Below are 15738 nucleotides of genomic sequence, written 5' to 3'. Positions count from 1 at the left end.
GAACACCTAAATCTTTCCGTTCGAGCTGTGATTTCTCTTATTTTATTATGATGAGCATTTCTCCCTACGTAAGTGAGTGTCAACAAAATATTTTCCCATTCGGAAGGGAAAGTTGAAATTTCGTAAATAGAACTCGCCACAAAGAAAACCGCCTTTGTTTCAGTGACTGCCACCCCAACTCGCGTATCATATCAGTGACACTCTGACCCCTATTGCGCGATAACACGAAACGAGATGCCCTTCTTTGCACTTTTTCGATGTCCTCCGTCAGTCCTACCTGGTAAGGATCCACACCACGCAGCAATATTCCAGCAGAGAACGGACAAGTGTATTGTAGGCTGTCTCTATAGTGGATTTGTCGCATCTTCTAAGTGTTCTGCCAACAAAGCGTTGTCTTTGTTTCGTCTTCCCCACAATATTCTCTCTGTGGTCTGTCCAGTTTAAGTTGCTCGTAATTGTAATTCCTAGGTATTCAGTCTTATTGACAGCCCTTATATTTGTGCGATTTATCGTGTATCCAAAATTTATCGGATTTCTTTTGGTAACCATGCGGATGACCTCGCACCTTTCTTTGTTTAATGCCAATTGCCACTTTTCTCACCATACAGAAATTCTCTCTAGATCATTTTGTAATTGGAATTGAACGTCTGATAATTTTACTAGACGGTAAATTACAGCGTCATCTGCAAACAATCCATTGGGGCTGGTCAGATTATCACCTAGATCATTGATGTGAATGTAGGGAAATGACGGCTGATAGTTCTAGCATTTCCGAAATGCCTCTGCACCAGCCGCTTCACTGGCTGTGCAATGTGGGGCATAAAACTCCTACCCACACACCCACGCTCTTGAAGGGTTGGAAGGACGGCAGTGTGCGAAAGACTGTCTCAACGTTTACCAGTGACGTTACAGGTAATAGGGCCAGCAGGACGCATCTTCTCGAAAAAATACCGCCGCCCTACGAAAAGCGGTGCTGTCAGTCCACACCACACAGTCCCGTTTGCAGAATGAAATGGTGCTGTTTGATGTGCGTGGGGATTTTCTGTTGCCCATGTTATGCAGTTCTGCGTATTGACATGTCCTTGGAGATCTACATCTACATCTACATGACTACTCTGCAATTCACATTTAAGTGCTTGGCAGAGGGTTCGTCGAACCACAATCATACTATCTCTCTACCATTCCACTCCCGAACAGCGCGCGGGAAAAACGAACACCTAAACCTTTCTGTTCGAGCTCTGATTTCTCTTATTTTATTTTGATGATCATTCCTACCTATGTAGGTTGAGCTCAACAAAATATTTTCGCATTCGGAAGAGAAAGTTGGTGACTGAAATTTCGTAAATAGATCTCGCCGCGACGAAAAACGTCTTTGCTTCAATGACTTCCATCCCAATTCGCGTATCATATCTGCCACACTCTCTCCCCTACTACGTGATAATACAAAACGAGCTGCCCTTTTTTGCACCCTTTCGATGTCCTCCGTCAATCCCACCTGGTAAGGATCCCACACCGCGCAGCAATATTCTAACAGAGGACGTACGAGTGTAATGTAAGCTGTCTCTTTAGTGGACTTGTTGCATCTTCTAAGTGTCCTGCCAATGAAACGCAATCTTTGGCTCGCCTTCCGCACAATATTATGTATGTGGGCTTTCCAACTGAAGTTTTTCGTAATTTTCACACCCAGGTACTTATTTGAATTGACAGCCTTGAGAATTGTACTATTTATCGAGTAATCGAATTCCAACGGATTTCTTTTGGAACTCATGTGGATCACCTCACACTTTTCGTTATTTAGCGTCAACTGCCACCTGCCACACCATATAGCAATCTTTTCTAAATCGCTTTGCAACTGATACTGGTCTTCGGATGACCTTACTAGACGGTAAATTACAGCATCATCTGCGAACAACCTAAGAGAACTGCTCAGATTGTCACTCAGGTCATTTATATAGATCAGGAACAGCAGAGGTCCCAGGACGCTTCCCTGGGGAACACCTGATATCACTTCAGTTTTACTCGATGATTTGCCGTCTATTACTACGAACTGCGACCTTCCTGACAGGAAATCACGAATCCAGTCGCACAACTGAGACGATACCCCATAGGCCCGCAGCTTGATTAGAAGTCGCTTGTGAGGAACGGTGTTAAAAGCTTTCCAGAAATCTAGAAATACGGAATCAACTTGAGATCCCCTGTCGATAACGGCCATTACTTCGTGCGAATAAAGAGCTAGCTGCGTGCGTCCACAGAGTGTTCCGCGGCCATTCACAGTCCGCTTCAATGCGAGCGAGAATGAGCGAACGTTGGTCTTGCTAGCACGTCAGCAGGAAGCAACTCTTGAACATGAGTGATTCTGCACGGATACTAATGCCGTTTGTATAGCAGGATTTTATTCACCGCGCTCGCAGACATGACAATGTTCGGACAATTTCCCGTGCACTGCGTGTTTGCACCCCACCGCTCACCCCTCATGCAATCTTGTTGCCACGTCTTCGACAGACGTCTCATCAACTGCTTTCCTCCCTCCGCCACTTTTTCTACTCACCCATGGCAGACATCCGACCAATGCCATTTTTCATATCCTCAAATGTCCGGAACTTCTAAAGGGCTACTGGCTACCGGTGCACAGGTACCGTTCTTATGAAAGAGCTCTACCTTTATGGAGCTCTTCCTTTATGAAAACGGTCATGTTTGGCGTCTCCTGAGGAGCAGGCGTTTCGAACATATATTGTGTTCGAATATTATGAATTACCTCGAAGGAAACGATCTACTGACACGAATTTAGAAAACATAGTTCTTGTGAAACACAACTAGCTCTTTACTCACAAGAAGTGTTGAGTGCTAATGGCAAGGGATTTCGAATTGATTCCGTACTTCTAGATTTCCAGAAAGCTTTTGTCACTGTACCACACAAGCGACTTGTAGTGAAATTCCGTGCTTATGGAATATCGTCCCACTTACGTGACTGGATTCGTGATTTTCTGTCAGAGGCCAAAGTTCACAGGAATTCACGGAAAGTCATCGAGTAAAATTGAAGTGATTCTGGCATTCCCCAAAGTAGTATTGTAGGCCCTTTGTTGTTCCTTAGCAATATACACGATTTTGGAGACTGTCTGAGCAGCTGTCTTAGGTTGTTTGCAGATAATTCTGTCGTTTATGGACTAGCGAAGTCGTCAGAAGATCACAAAAATTTAAAAAAAGGTTTAGAAAAGATATCTGTATAGCGTTAAAATTGCAAATTGACCCTAAGTAACGAAAAATGTGAGGTGATCAACATGAGTGCTAAAAGGAAGTCGTTAAACTTCGGTTACACGATAAATCAGCCAAAGCTGAAGGCCGTAAATTCAACTAAATACCTAGGTATTACAATTACGAACAACTTAAATTGGAAGGCACACATAGTAAATGTTGTGGGGAAGGCTAATCAAAGACTGCGTTTTATTGGCAGGACACTTAGAAAAGTAACAGAGCTACTAAAGAGACTGCCTACATTGGAATTGTCTGTCCTCTTTCAGAATAATGCTGTGCTGTTTGGGTTCCTTACCAGACAGGGTTGACGGAGTACACCGAGAAAGTCCAAAGAAGAGCAGCGCGTTTTGTATTATCGTGAAATAGGAGAGAGAGTGTCTCTGAAATGATACAGGATTTAGGCTGGACATAATTAAAACAAAGGTGTTTTAAGTCGCGGCGGGATCTTCTCACGAAATTTCAATCACCAACTTTGTCCTCCGAATGAGAAAATATTTTGTTGACGCCGACGCACATAGGGAGAAACTATCACTACAATAAAATAAGGAAAATCAGAGTTTTTTTAATTGTATTTGGATTTGCCCCCAGATGGAGAGGGGAGGGGGCGGGTTGGCAGCAGCGTAATACGCCGCTCTGCAGCCTAAAGATACAGTTAAAAAACGTAATGAGGAGATATAACAATAAAAACAGGTGATAAAACGGTGACTGCTTAAAACGTGCATGGTGAAAAGTTACGAAGAAAATATTAAAAAAAACAAAGGGCGGGCGATGATGATTAAAACACATTGGAATTAGACGGGCACAGTTAAAAAACATGGCGACAGTCTTGTTTCTGTTCCCAACACTTAAAAAAGGGGACGGACAACACTACACTATAGATTACAAATGCTGGTGGGGCAGAGGGGGAGGTGGGGAGGGAATTAGAAAAAAATGTTTAAATGTGCGTGAAATCTTATGGGACTTATCTGCTAAGGTCATCAGTCCCTAAGCTTACACACTGCTTAACCTAAATTATCCTAAGGACTCGAACCTCCGCCGGGACCAGCCGCACAGCCCATGACTGCAGCGCCTGAGACCGCTCGGCTAATCCCGCGCGACAAGGAATTATAGTTCGCACGGAAATATACAGATGTTCGTTTTTTCCGTGCGCTGTACGAGATTGAAATAATAGAGAATTTTGCACAGGTGGGTCGATGAACCCTCTGCCAGGTACTTAAATGCGATTTTCAGAGAATCGATGTAGATGTAGATGAGGAACAGCTGTGTGCCGTGTGTGTGCTGTTGCGCATATTCTGACACCTGCAGCGCCATCTATTGGTGAAATATTCGTTCCCCCCCCCCCCCCCCCCCCCCCCCCCCCCCCCCGCTCCCATGATGTTTCCCTCTGCGTCAAAAATAAGCTCTTCAAATTTGACGTCATTCTGAGCATCGGTTCTCTTTCAATAATGTTTTGAAACTGTAACTTTAATTATGGAGACCCTGTAGTTCTACAGGTAAGTCAGGAAACAAGTGGTAATGAAGGCATGGTGCTGACATTTCTCCTTCCAAACGACAATACTTTCAACTTCATGTCTCTACACGCGCTCGCACCAGTCATTTCAGCCTCCATTTTGTATTCTTTCAGGCAATGATAGCGCCGACCTTCTGGGAAACACACGCAACCTGCAGTCGCTACTAATTCGATTCCAAAGCCTTTGAACTTCACGTCGTATCTGGCACCTGCTAGATGTCGCTGCAAAATTCGAGGCAGAAGAAGTATCGTGATACCTCTCCTTTTGTTGTGGTGTTTCAAAGGCGCCAGTGGGCGAAGGAGTTCTGTAGGGGTCGGGGTTCCCGGGACTGCGACAAAGGCCCAGCGGCTCATTTGCACAGGGCGCTAATGATGTCGCCACAGTAAAAGTGGCGCAACGGCTTCCCGGTGCCGTAATTTGGAACGCGCTGATTGACATTCTTAGTTTCAAATTAACGCAGATTCTACGTTCCCTCTCCGAGGATGTAAGGTAATGCAACTTCTGTCGTAACTTTGCAACAGTTAACGAGTTTCTGAGATTACACTACGGCCATTTGGAGAAGGTTGTAAAGAGAGGAGGAGAGGAGATGCCAGTAAAGCCAGTCGAAGAGAATGTCTCAGAAATTAGGTTACGTAGAAGAGTCCAGAAAACGGACTGGACCCCAAGAAAAAAATCACATTTTTTATATCAAATGTAGATGAAATGACAAAACTCAAAACTTTATCTGCGCATGAATCCTGTTAATGCTGTGTTTTAGGCTTGTCCATTTGCCCTTTATACGCAGTGACCAGCTTTCATCATCACGGCAGTCTTCCTCTTTGAGATCTCTCTTCCTCATCATTGTGATTACTCCCTCTCTCTCTATAGGTGATGCTGAGGGAATTAGATCAGGAGATGAAAAACTTGAAGAAGTAGATGAGTTTTCCTATTTCAGCAGAAAAATAACTTATGATGATCGGAGTAGAGGGGATAGAAAATGTAGGCTGGCGATGGCAAGGAAAGGGATTCTGAACAAGAGAAATTTGTTGGCATCCATTATAGATTTAAGTGTCTGGAAGTCTTTTCTGAAAGTATTTGTATGGAGTGTAGCCATGTATGGAAGTGAAACATGGATGATAAACAATATAGACAAGAAAAGAAGAACAGCTTTTGATATGTGGTGCTACAGAATAATGCTGAAGATTAGATGGGTAGACCACGTAACTAATGAAGAGGTACTGAATAGATTTGGGGAGAAGAGGAATTTGTGGCACATCCTGACTAGAAGAAGGGCTCGGTTCTTAGGTCACGTTCTGAGCCATCAATAGATCACCAATTTAGTATTGGAGGGAAGCGTGGACGGTAAAAATAATAGAGGGAGGCGAAGAGATGAATACGCTAAGCAGATTCAGAAGGATATAGGTTGCAGTAGTTATTCGGAGATGAAGAAGCTTGCACAGGATAGAGTAGCATGGAGAGTTGATTCAAACCAGTCATTGGACTGAAGAACGCAACAACAATTCCATGTTAATCTCACCCTTCCACGCTTCCTCATTCCTGGCGACGACCATTCCAGGATTGCTTGCAGCCATCGTCCTTGCTCCATTCGCCGTACGTAGCCACACCATTGAAGAGCTCTATTCTCAATTCTTTGCAAGACTGGATGTTCCATAGCCATTCTCTGCCTAATATCCTCATTTCTTTTCCACTCTGGCCCGGATATCCAGGGTGCCCTCCTTATTCCATCCATCTCTACTGTCCATTCTCTCCTTCTCCGCCGCTCCCCCATGGTCAATCCTTCTGCACCATCTGTCATTATACTTTCCACTACTGTTTGCAGAATCATCTTATTTGTTCCTTTTGATATTGCCCGGCTCCACAGAACTTCATTTAGAATTTTAACTACTCCTTCTTTCCTGCTGGAAACTGCGCTCCACATCCTCTTCACAGCTTTCCGAGGTATGAATAATCGATCCTAAGTTTTTAAACTGATTAACGCCTGTAAAAGTTCCTTGCTGTAGTACTATATCACTTCCATCTCCTCCCTCTACTAGATATTCTGTTTGCTGTTTGTAAGCGCACCACGTCCAAATGCTTCTGTTAACTTCTTTATCATAAATTTGACGTCCTCTCTACTTTGTGATATCAGCACTTGATCATCGGCAAGGTAGTAATGAGTATATAGTACTATGACGAAAATAATTCCCATACCTTCCCATAACTGTTTCCACCGTTCCAATATATGCTGAATATATATTTTAGATAGTGTTGGCCACATACTGTAGCTTTGTGTAAGTCCTTTCGATGTTTGGCATGTCTCACTCAACTTACTCCCTACTTTAACTGCTGTGTACGATTGGTGGTACATTCTCCGGATAACAAATATTTTTTGTCCTTATACTCCTATATACTCCATGCTTCCTATAGTTCATACGCAGCCACGTATTCTACTAGGACCCAGAGGCTACAGCAGATGAGTACAGAATCATACACTTTTTTTAGATGCACATATATTAGCTGTCCCCCCATGAACCACGGACCTTGCCGTTGGTGGGGAGGCTTGCGTGCCTCAGCGATACAGATAGCCGTACCGTAGGTGCAACCACAACGGAGGGGTATCTGTTGAGAGGCCAGACAAACGTGTGGTTCCTGAAGAGGGGCAGCAGCCTTTTCAGTAGTTGCAAGGGCAACAGTCTGGATCATTGACTGATCTGGCCTTGTAACACTAACCAAAACGGCCTTGCTGTGCTGGTACTGCGAACGGCTGAAAGCAAGGGGAAACTACAGCCGTAATTTTTCCCGAGGGCATGCAGCTTTACTGTATGATTACATGATGATGGCGTCCTCTTGGGTAAAATATTCCGGAGGTAAAATAGTCCCCCATTCGGATCTCCGGGCGGGGACTACTCAAGAGGATGTCGTTATCAGGAGAAAGAAAACTGGCATTCTACGGATCGGAGCGTGGAATGTCAGATCCCTTAATCGGGCAGGTAGGTTAGACAATTTAAAAAGGGAAATGGATAGGTTGAAGTTAGATATAGTGGGAATTAGTGAAGTTCGGTGGCAGGAGGAACAAGACTTCTGGTCAGGTGACTACAGGGTTATAAACACAAAATCAAATAGGGCTAATGCAGGAGTAGGTTTAATAATGAATAGGAAAATAGGAATGCGGGTAAGCTACTACAAGCAGCATAGTGAACGCATTACTGTGGCCAAGATGGATACGAAGCCCACACCTACTACAGTAGTACAAGTTTATATGGCAACTAGCTCTGCAGATGACGAAGAAATTGAAGAAATGTATGATGAAATAAAAGAAATTATTCAGATTGTGAAGGGAGACGAAAATTTAATAGTCATGGGTGACTGGAATTCGAGTGTAGGAAAAGGGAGAGAAGGAAACATAGTAGGTGAATATGGATTGGGGCTAAGAAATGAAAGAGGAAGCCGCCTGGTAGAATTTTGCACAGAGCACAACATAATCATAACTAACACTTGGTTTAAGAATCATGAAAGAAGGTTGTATACATGGAAGAACCCTGGAGATACTAAAAGGTATCAGATAGATTATATAATGGTAAGACAGAGATTTAGGAACCAGGTTTTAAATCGTAAGACATTCCCAGGGCCAGATGTGGACTCTGACCACAATCTATTGGTTATGACCTGTAGATTAAAACTGAAGAAACTGCAAAAAGGTGGGAATTTAAGGAGATGGGACCTGGATAAACTAAAAGAACCAGAGGTTGTACAGAGATTCAGGGAGAGCATAAGGGAGCAATTGACAGGAATGGGGGAAATAAATACAGTAGAAGAAGAATGGGTAGCTTTGAGGGATGAAGTAGTGAAGGCAGTAGAGGATCAAGTAGGTAAAAAGACGAGGGCTAGTAGAAATCCTTGGGTAACAGAAGAAATATTGAATTTAACTGATGAAAGGAGAAAATATAAAAATGTAGTAAATGTAGCAGGCAAAAAGGAATACAAACGTCTCAAAAATGAGATCGACAGGAAGTGCAAAATGGCTAAGCAGGGATGGCTAGAGGACAAATGTAAGGATGTAGAGGCCTATCTCACTAGGGGTAAGATAGATACTGCCTACAGGAAAATTAAAGAGACCTTTGGAGATAAGAGAACGACTTGTATGAATATCAAGAGCTCAGATGGAAACCCAGTTCTAAGCAAAGAAGGGAAAGCAGAAAGGTGGAAGGAGTATATAGAGGGTCGATACAAGGGCGATGTACTTGAGGACAATATTATGGAAATGGAAGAGGATGTATATGAAGATGAAATTGGAGATATGCTACTCGTGAAGCGTTTGACAGAGCACTGAAAGACCTGAGTCGAAACAAGGCCCCCAGAGTAGACAATATTCCATTGGAACTACTGACGGCCTTGGGAGAGCCAGTCCTGACAAAACTCTACCATCTGGTGAGCAAGATGTATGAAACAGGCGAAATACCCTCAGACTTCAAGAAGAATATAATAATTCCAATCCCAAAGAAAGCAGGTGTTGACAGATGTGAAAATTACCGAACTATCAGTTTAATAAGTCACAGCTGCAAAATACTAACACGAATTCTTTACAGACGAATGGAAAAACTAGTAGAAGCCAACCTCGGGGAAGATCAGTTTGGATACCGTAGAAACACTGGAACACGTGAGGCAATACTGACCTTACGACTTATCTTAGAAGAAAGATTAAGGAAAGGAAAACCTACGTTTCTAGAATTTGTAGACTTAGATAAAGCTTTTGACAATGTTGACTGGAATATTCTCTTTCAAATTCTAAAGGTGGCAGGGGTAAAATACAGGGAGCGAAAGGCTATTTACAATTTGTACAGAAACCAGATGGCAGTTATAAGAGTCGAGGGACATGAAAGGGAAGCAGTGGTTGGGATGGGAGTAAGACAGGGTTGTAGCCTCTCCCCGATGTTGTTCAATCTGTATATTGAGCAAGCAGTAAAGGAAACAAAAGAAAAATTCGGAGTAGGTATTAAAATTCATGGAGAAGAAATAAAAACTTTGAGGTTCGCCGATGACATTGTAATTCTGTCAGAGACAGCAAAGGACTTGGAAGAGCAGTTGAATGGAATGGACAGTGTCTTGAAAGGAGGATATAAGATGAACGTCAACAAAAGCAAAACAAGGATAATGGAATGTAGTCTAATTAAGTCGCGTGATGCTGAGGGAATTAGATTAGGAAATGAGGTACTTAAAGTAGTAAAGGAGTTTTGCTATTTGGGGAGCAAAATAACTGATGATGGTCGAAGTAGAGAGGATATAAAATGTAGGCTGGCAATGGCAAGGAAAGCGTTTCTGAAGAAAAGAAATTTGTTAACATCCAGTATTGATTTAAGTGTCAGGAAGTCATTTCTGAAAGTATTCGTATGGAGTGAAGCCATGTATGGAAGTGAAACATGGACGATAAATAGTTTGGACAAGAAGAGAATAGAAGCTTTCGAAATGTGGCGCTACAGGAGAATGCTGAAGATTAGATGGGTAGATCACATAACCAATGAGGAAGTATTGAATAGGATTGGGGAGAAGAGAAGTTTGTGGCACAACGTGACCAGAAGAAGGGATCGGTTGGTAGGACATGTTCTGAGGCATCAAGGGATCACCAATTTAGTATTGGAGGGCAGCGTGGAGGGTAAAAATCGTAGAGGGAGACCAAGAGATGAATACACTAAGCAGATTCAAAAGGATGTAGGTTGCAGTAGGTACTGGGAGATGAAAAAGCTTGCACAGGATAGAGTAGCATGGAGAGCTGCATCAAACCAGTCTCAGGACTGAAGATCACAACAACAACAATATTAGCTGTACTTCCTGACCCTCACTTATTTGTCTGAGGCAAAAAAATACAATCTGTGCAAGATCGTCCAACTGAACGCCTACGGTGATACCTGCCTATTCCTCTAGCAAATTATAAATTAGGCTGAATCATCAACAGCCACTCACATTAAAGACAATGGCCACCCTTTCCAGGATATTGCGAATGATCTTCATGCATTACATAAAATGGAGAAGGGACACCAAATGCACCAATGTGAAGAACTGGAGATTTCATTCATGATTCAGTGCATTGAGATAGGTTGTTAAAAGATAAGCTGGGCGGTAATAAAGAAAATTTCTCCAATGCAGAATGGTTGTTTTATTAATATATACAGACAGTTAGTTAATTTTAAGACAAGGAAGAGTAAAGAAAAATAGAAAATGTCTTAACAGTTCTGAATAACCTATAAACAGTAACTGATCCTATTAGTGTGATGTGTGTCATGACACAAAATTCCTCATCTAAAGACGACTGTATTTACAGTACGTGTACTAACTTATCAAATGAAATTAGTTTCATCAAATGTGAAGTGATGGTGTTGTGGTTGTTCTTGTGCTCCTGTATGCCAGACGAAGACATACGAAGCAAAAATCAGAAATATAATTAAAGATCTCACACTGAAATAAACTAATCCTTCTGTGGTAAATCTGCGATAATGTATGGTGGAGTACTCTAACAGCCGCTGGTAGCAAACAATTCAGTTACGGCAACCACCTTGTTGCATTTTTACGAGGCGGGCCAGGCCCATTCAGTGAAACCTGCCAGCACAGCAGTAACGCAACGTTCTTGCACTGCAGGCAAGGGGATTACTCCACCAGCCATCGGTGGTATAAACAGCTGACGATCGTCATACGCAGCCACGTATTCCACAAGGACCTAGCGGCTATATAATATGGGAAACCACCAGCAGCAGTAACGAGTCCTGGTCTCCGCTAACCGCCGCAGTAACAGATTCGTTCGCTATGTCCGGCATCTGGACTTAATGCCGCAGAAGAGCTGGATGTACTGGTTCAGTCCAGCAGGAGCCGGGCTCCTATCCTTCTGGCAGCAGGTCGCACGCTATGCACCACGAAATAAAGCATTAATTTTGACGTGGATCTTCACCAACCCGTTACGCCACTTGACCCTCCAGGGTCTCCCATCCAGACAGTCACCTGGATCGGCTAATTTATTTACAGGAATAAATTTGATGACATTTCTTCACTGGCACACCAAGCAAATGGACATCATCTGATTGAAGAAGAATCCCATAATTAAAACAAATGTACATGTAATGGTAAAGCAACGTGGTAGTGGCATGCTGACGAAACACGTCGAGCACATAAATATTTGTTGAAAGTTACAGAAGTTGAAAAAACATTTTCTAACTTTTGTAATACAGTGGATGACCACAACATTTTTATTTACACAGACGTAAATGTTTGTTCAAAATCTTAAATCTACGGAAGTTCTTCACCTATTGCTGCTTTCGAATACGCGTATTTTTTGAATCCACTGGAGCGCCATATGTGTATCTGTAATGTATAATATATATATTTATGAACCATATTGTGCTCTATTATGTATATAAAAACACACGCATATCCGAATGCAACATTACGTTAAAATTGCAAAGGAATTGTTGACCGCGGGACTGCTACGGTAGCAGATTCGAATCCTGCCTCGGGCATGGGTGTGTGTGATGTCCTTAGGTTAGTTAGGTTTAAGTAGTTCTAAGTTCTAGGGGACTTATGACCTAAGATGTTCAGTCCCATAGTGCTCACAGCCATTTGAACCATTTTTTTTTTGAAACGGTGAAGAACCATCCGAGATTTGCGATTATGTAAAAACGTACATTTAGGTTTTTATTGAGGATTTGAAAAATAAAAATTCTTTTCATATGTCTGAACAGAGATACGGTGAATGGCAGATTTTAGGGGCAGGTCAAAAACAAGTTAGATGAAGAAGCTTCACGTGTCACCTGTTGCTTTTCATTAATTCATCCAAAATTACGCAATATCCCTCTTTCGTGACTTTTGTAGTGTCATAAAAATGCCTTTGTATGTCAAAACATTTCCTATTAAGATTATGTAAAGAAATACTGAAGACAGACATGGGGTTCTTGGTACAGCAAATTAACCTTTACATAATTTTTGACGCATTTGTCGCCCCTATTTGACGTTTTGCTTGTTGGTATTCGTGTCGGGATCTTGACTGACACTTGTTTAATGATTTTTACGATGTTTTTCCAGCGCGAGTGGTCATCATTATTGAAGACTCACTCTCCGTTTCTGGTGGTGGCCGAAGATCTGGAGACGAAAGGTGGTCACTAAAGCCTCAATAATTGTGTGATAGCTTGTATGGGTGGTCTAATGCCACAAGCGGACAATCAGCTCCGTAAACTCCACAAGATACTGAAGCGATGTTTGATACGTTTTTGTTTTGCATGTTTTTTAATTTTGAGTATTGAGGAAATTGCGTATTGTAATGATATAAGATAAATCTGTATTATTTTTTTATGCTTACAACAATATCCGTCTGTTTATTGTTGCAGATCAGCAATTTTCGAATGAAATTTGAATCAAACATTGAGAATTTCAATTCTGCTCTAAATAATATTTACTTTTAAATAACAGGCAGGATAACTGCATAGACCAAAAATGTTCCGTAAGTTAAGTGGCACTTCATATATTCTCACTCAGGTTTTAGATGTTTCACTGCTTCCGATTTTTAGAGGAATATAGTAAGACACTGAATATGCAAACAAAGGGATCACATTGAGATAACGCCTTATAGATATGCAACACCCTTAACACACAGGTAATGCAGATTCGATTTCAACTGATTGAGGCTCCCAGGAAACCACCATATTCTACACTTAATTATGATAGTATATGATAGCCTACAGTAGTACATAACTTTACATTTCTGGTGTTGTACAACGTCGAATAGCCATTGCGGCTCGGCTAACCGTCCCTCATTTCAGAGTTGTCGCGTCTCCTGCATTGTCTCGACGAGAGTGTGTGTGCGCAATTCCTCTCACTCCCCACCATACCACAAATGCTCTGCTCGCGAACAGGAGGCTTAGCATGTACTAAGGAATCTGTAAGTACGAAAAGGAGTATAGTTACGGTAACGTTGACTGACGAGTGTATCGTGTTCAAATATTTGGAGGTCAGTAGGCCCATGCAGTATTACGTCCCACCACACCATAACACCTGGACCACCAGTACAATAGTGCTGTACGTACCCTCAAATGACAAGAAGTGGTAACACGTAATAAACTCAGGATCATTGTTACTATCTTCTTACTATTTCATGAAGTTCCAAACATGTTACGTCGTTGAAGTTCTGTGTTTCGAATGCCACATGGAAAATTACGTAGCTCACTTTAAAAATGGTGGCTATATTAACTAGCGTACTTGAAAATCGTCCGTTATGAATTAGCTGCCTCACCCTACATGTAAAGTATGTATACACTTAGGTTTGATGATGATGATGATGATGATGTTTGGTTTGTGGGGTTCTCAACTGCGCGATTATCAGCGCCCGTACAGATTCCCAACCTTTGCTCTGTCCAATGTGCCACTTTCATGAATGATGATGAAATGATGAGGGCAACACAAACACCCAGTCATCTCGAGGAAGGTGAAAATCCATGAGCCGCCGGGAATCGAACCCGGGACCCGGTGCTCGGGACTTAGGTTTGAGTCTGTATATGAGTAATTCAGCGACATAACAGTTTGTGTGTCTGAGAAGATATTAGGTTATAGTAACGTTGTCAATGGCAAAATTAGTTACAGTTGTAAAATTATTTTCTTATTATCCACGTGCGGCACACCCCTAAGCCTCGATCGTTGTCGTGCTCTGGAAAAGGCTTCCTGTCAGGCCCAGGATTGAGGAGGGTATCCTGTTTCATACCATGTGCCAAGTATGCACAATTTTAACATGTTTTAACCTATTTTAACCTCAGTTATTCATCCTGTAGGAACTCGTATTTTAATATGCACCTGAAGATGCGACACAGGTCCTGAAATCGGATTGCGCTCTGCCAAATTCTCGCAGTATCGCATCCTCCATCGCATCTTCATCTACTTTCTTTTCTATTTCAGTACTATTGTCTTCAATTTCGTTTCCCTTATATTCTTTTCGCTTTTTCAGCTTTACTTTCTTCGCTTGGTACCCACTTGCCGTACAATCTCTCAGTATTCGTACAGTGGCTCTCTCTCCTCAGTTATCTGTGTCGATTGAGGTTGCCACTGGATAGGATGTACGGCGACGAATTTTATTTGACATACTGTTCTGTAGTGTACTGCGTAGAAAAAGCTTAAGAAAATCAAACCCACAAAGCTCTTTGTAACTAAAACGAGCTATGGGAACTGAACTCCGTGGTATTGCAGTAACGACTAAGGCTGCGTTCACAGTGGCAACGACAACGGTAGACAGACACCGTCATCAGAGGTCGCCCGCTAACGTCTACTGAGAGATTGGCCACAATGCGTCCGATCTACTTCGTCAGTTTTCGGAGGGATCAAGAAGTTTAGCTTAGCCTGTTGTATGTACGATGTAGGTTACATTTTAACCGAGTAGAGTGGTATGGATATCATGCCTTTATGCTTGGATACGAGTGTTAACATCGCGCCTACGTTATTAAAAAGACGCCGAATGTATGTGAATATGCCACATTTGTCTCTGAAACAACGTGGCACGTACTGCACACTCTGCTCTCAGTAATCAATGTAACCCGGACGAGTTTTGCGAATATATGAGATGATGGTAAAAACGTTCCATTACATCCTCGAGATTGTTCGTGGTGACCTTGAAAATCAGGCACTCTGTTTTGTTGTATTTATTTCAAGTTGTGAACACATACCTCAATTAACTTTCGGTGGCTGTCATTCAGCATACCTGTGTAAGACAAGAATAAAGTTTAGAATAAGATGAAATGAACATATGAAACACTGAAACTGGGAACCGTACACAATATTTGCATACTCCTTCATATAACAGAATCACCATCCTACTGGCGTAAAAACGTCAGTAAGCAATAATAATAATCTGTAGACAGCTAGTGTCCACATACTACGATCCAAAAAAGTTCCACTACAGTAGCCATAAGCATAAGATACGCCACCCTTCTCAACTGAAAACATTATTTTCTGGGATGATTTACATCTAAAATTT

This window comes from Schistocerca piceifrons, chromosome 7 (assembly GCF_021461385.2).
Source record: "Schistocerca piceifrons isolate TAMUIC-IGC-003096 chromosome 7, iqSchPice1.1, whole genome shotgun sequence".
Classification (NCBI taxonomy): domain Eukaryota; kingdom Metazoa; phylum Arthropoda; class Insecta; order Orthoptera; family Acrididae; genus Schistocerca; species Schistocerca piceifrons.
Note: the sequence above shows the minus strand (reverse complement) of the source record.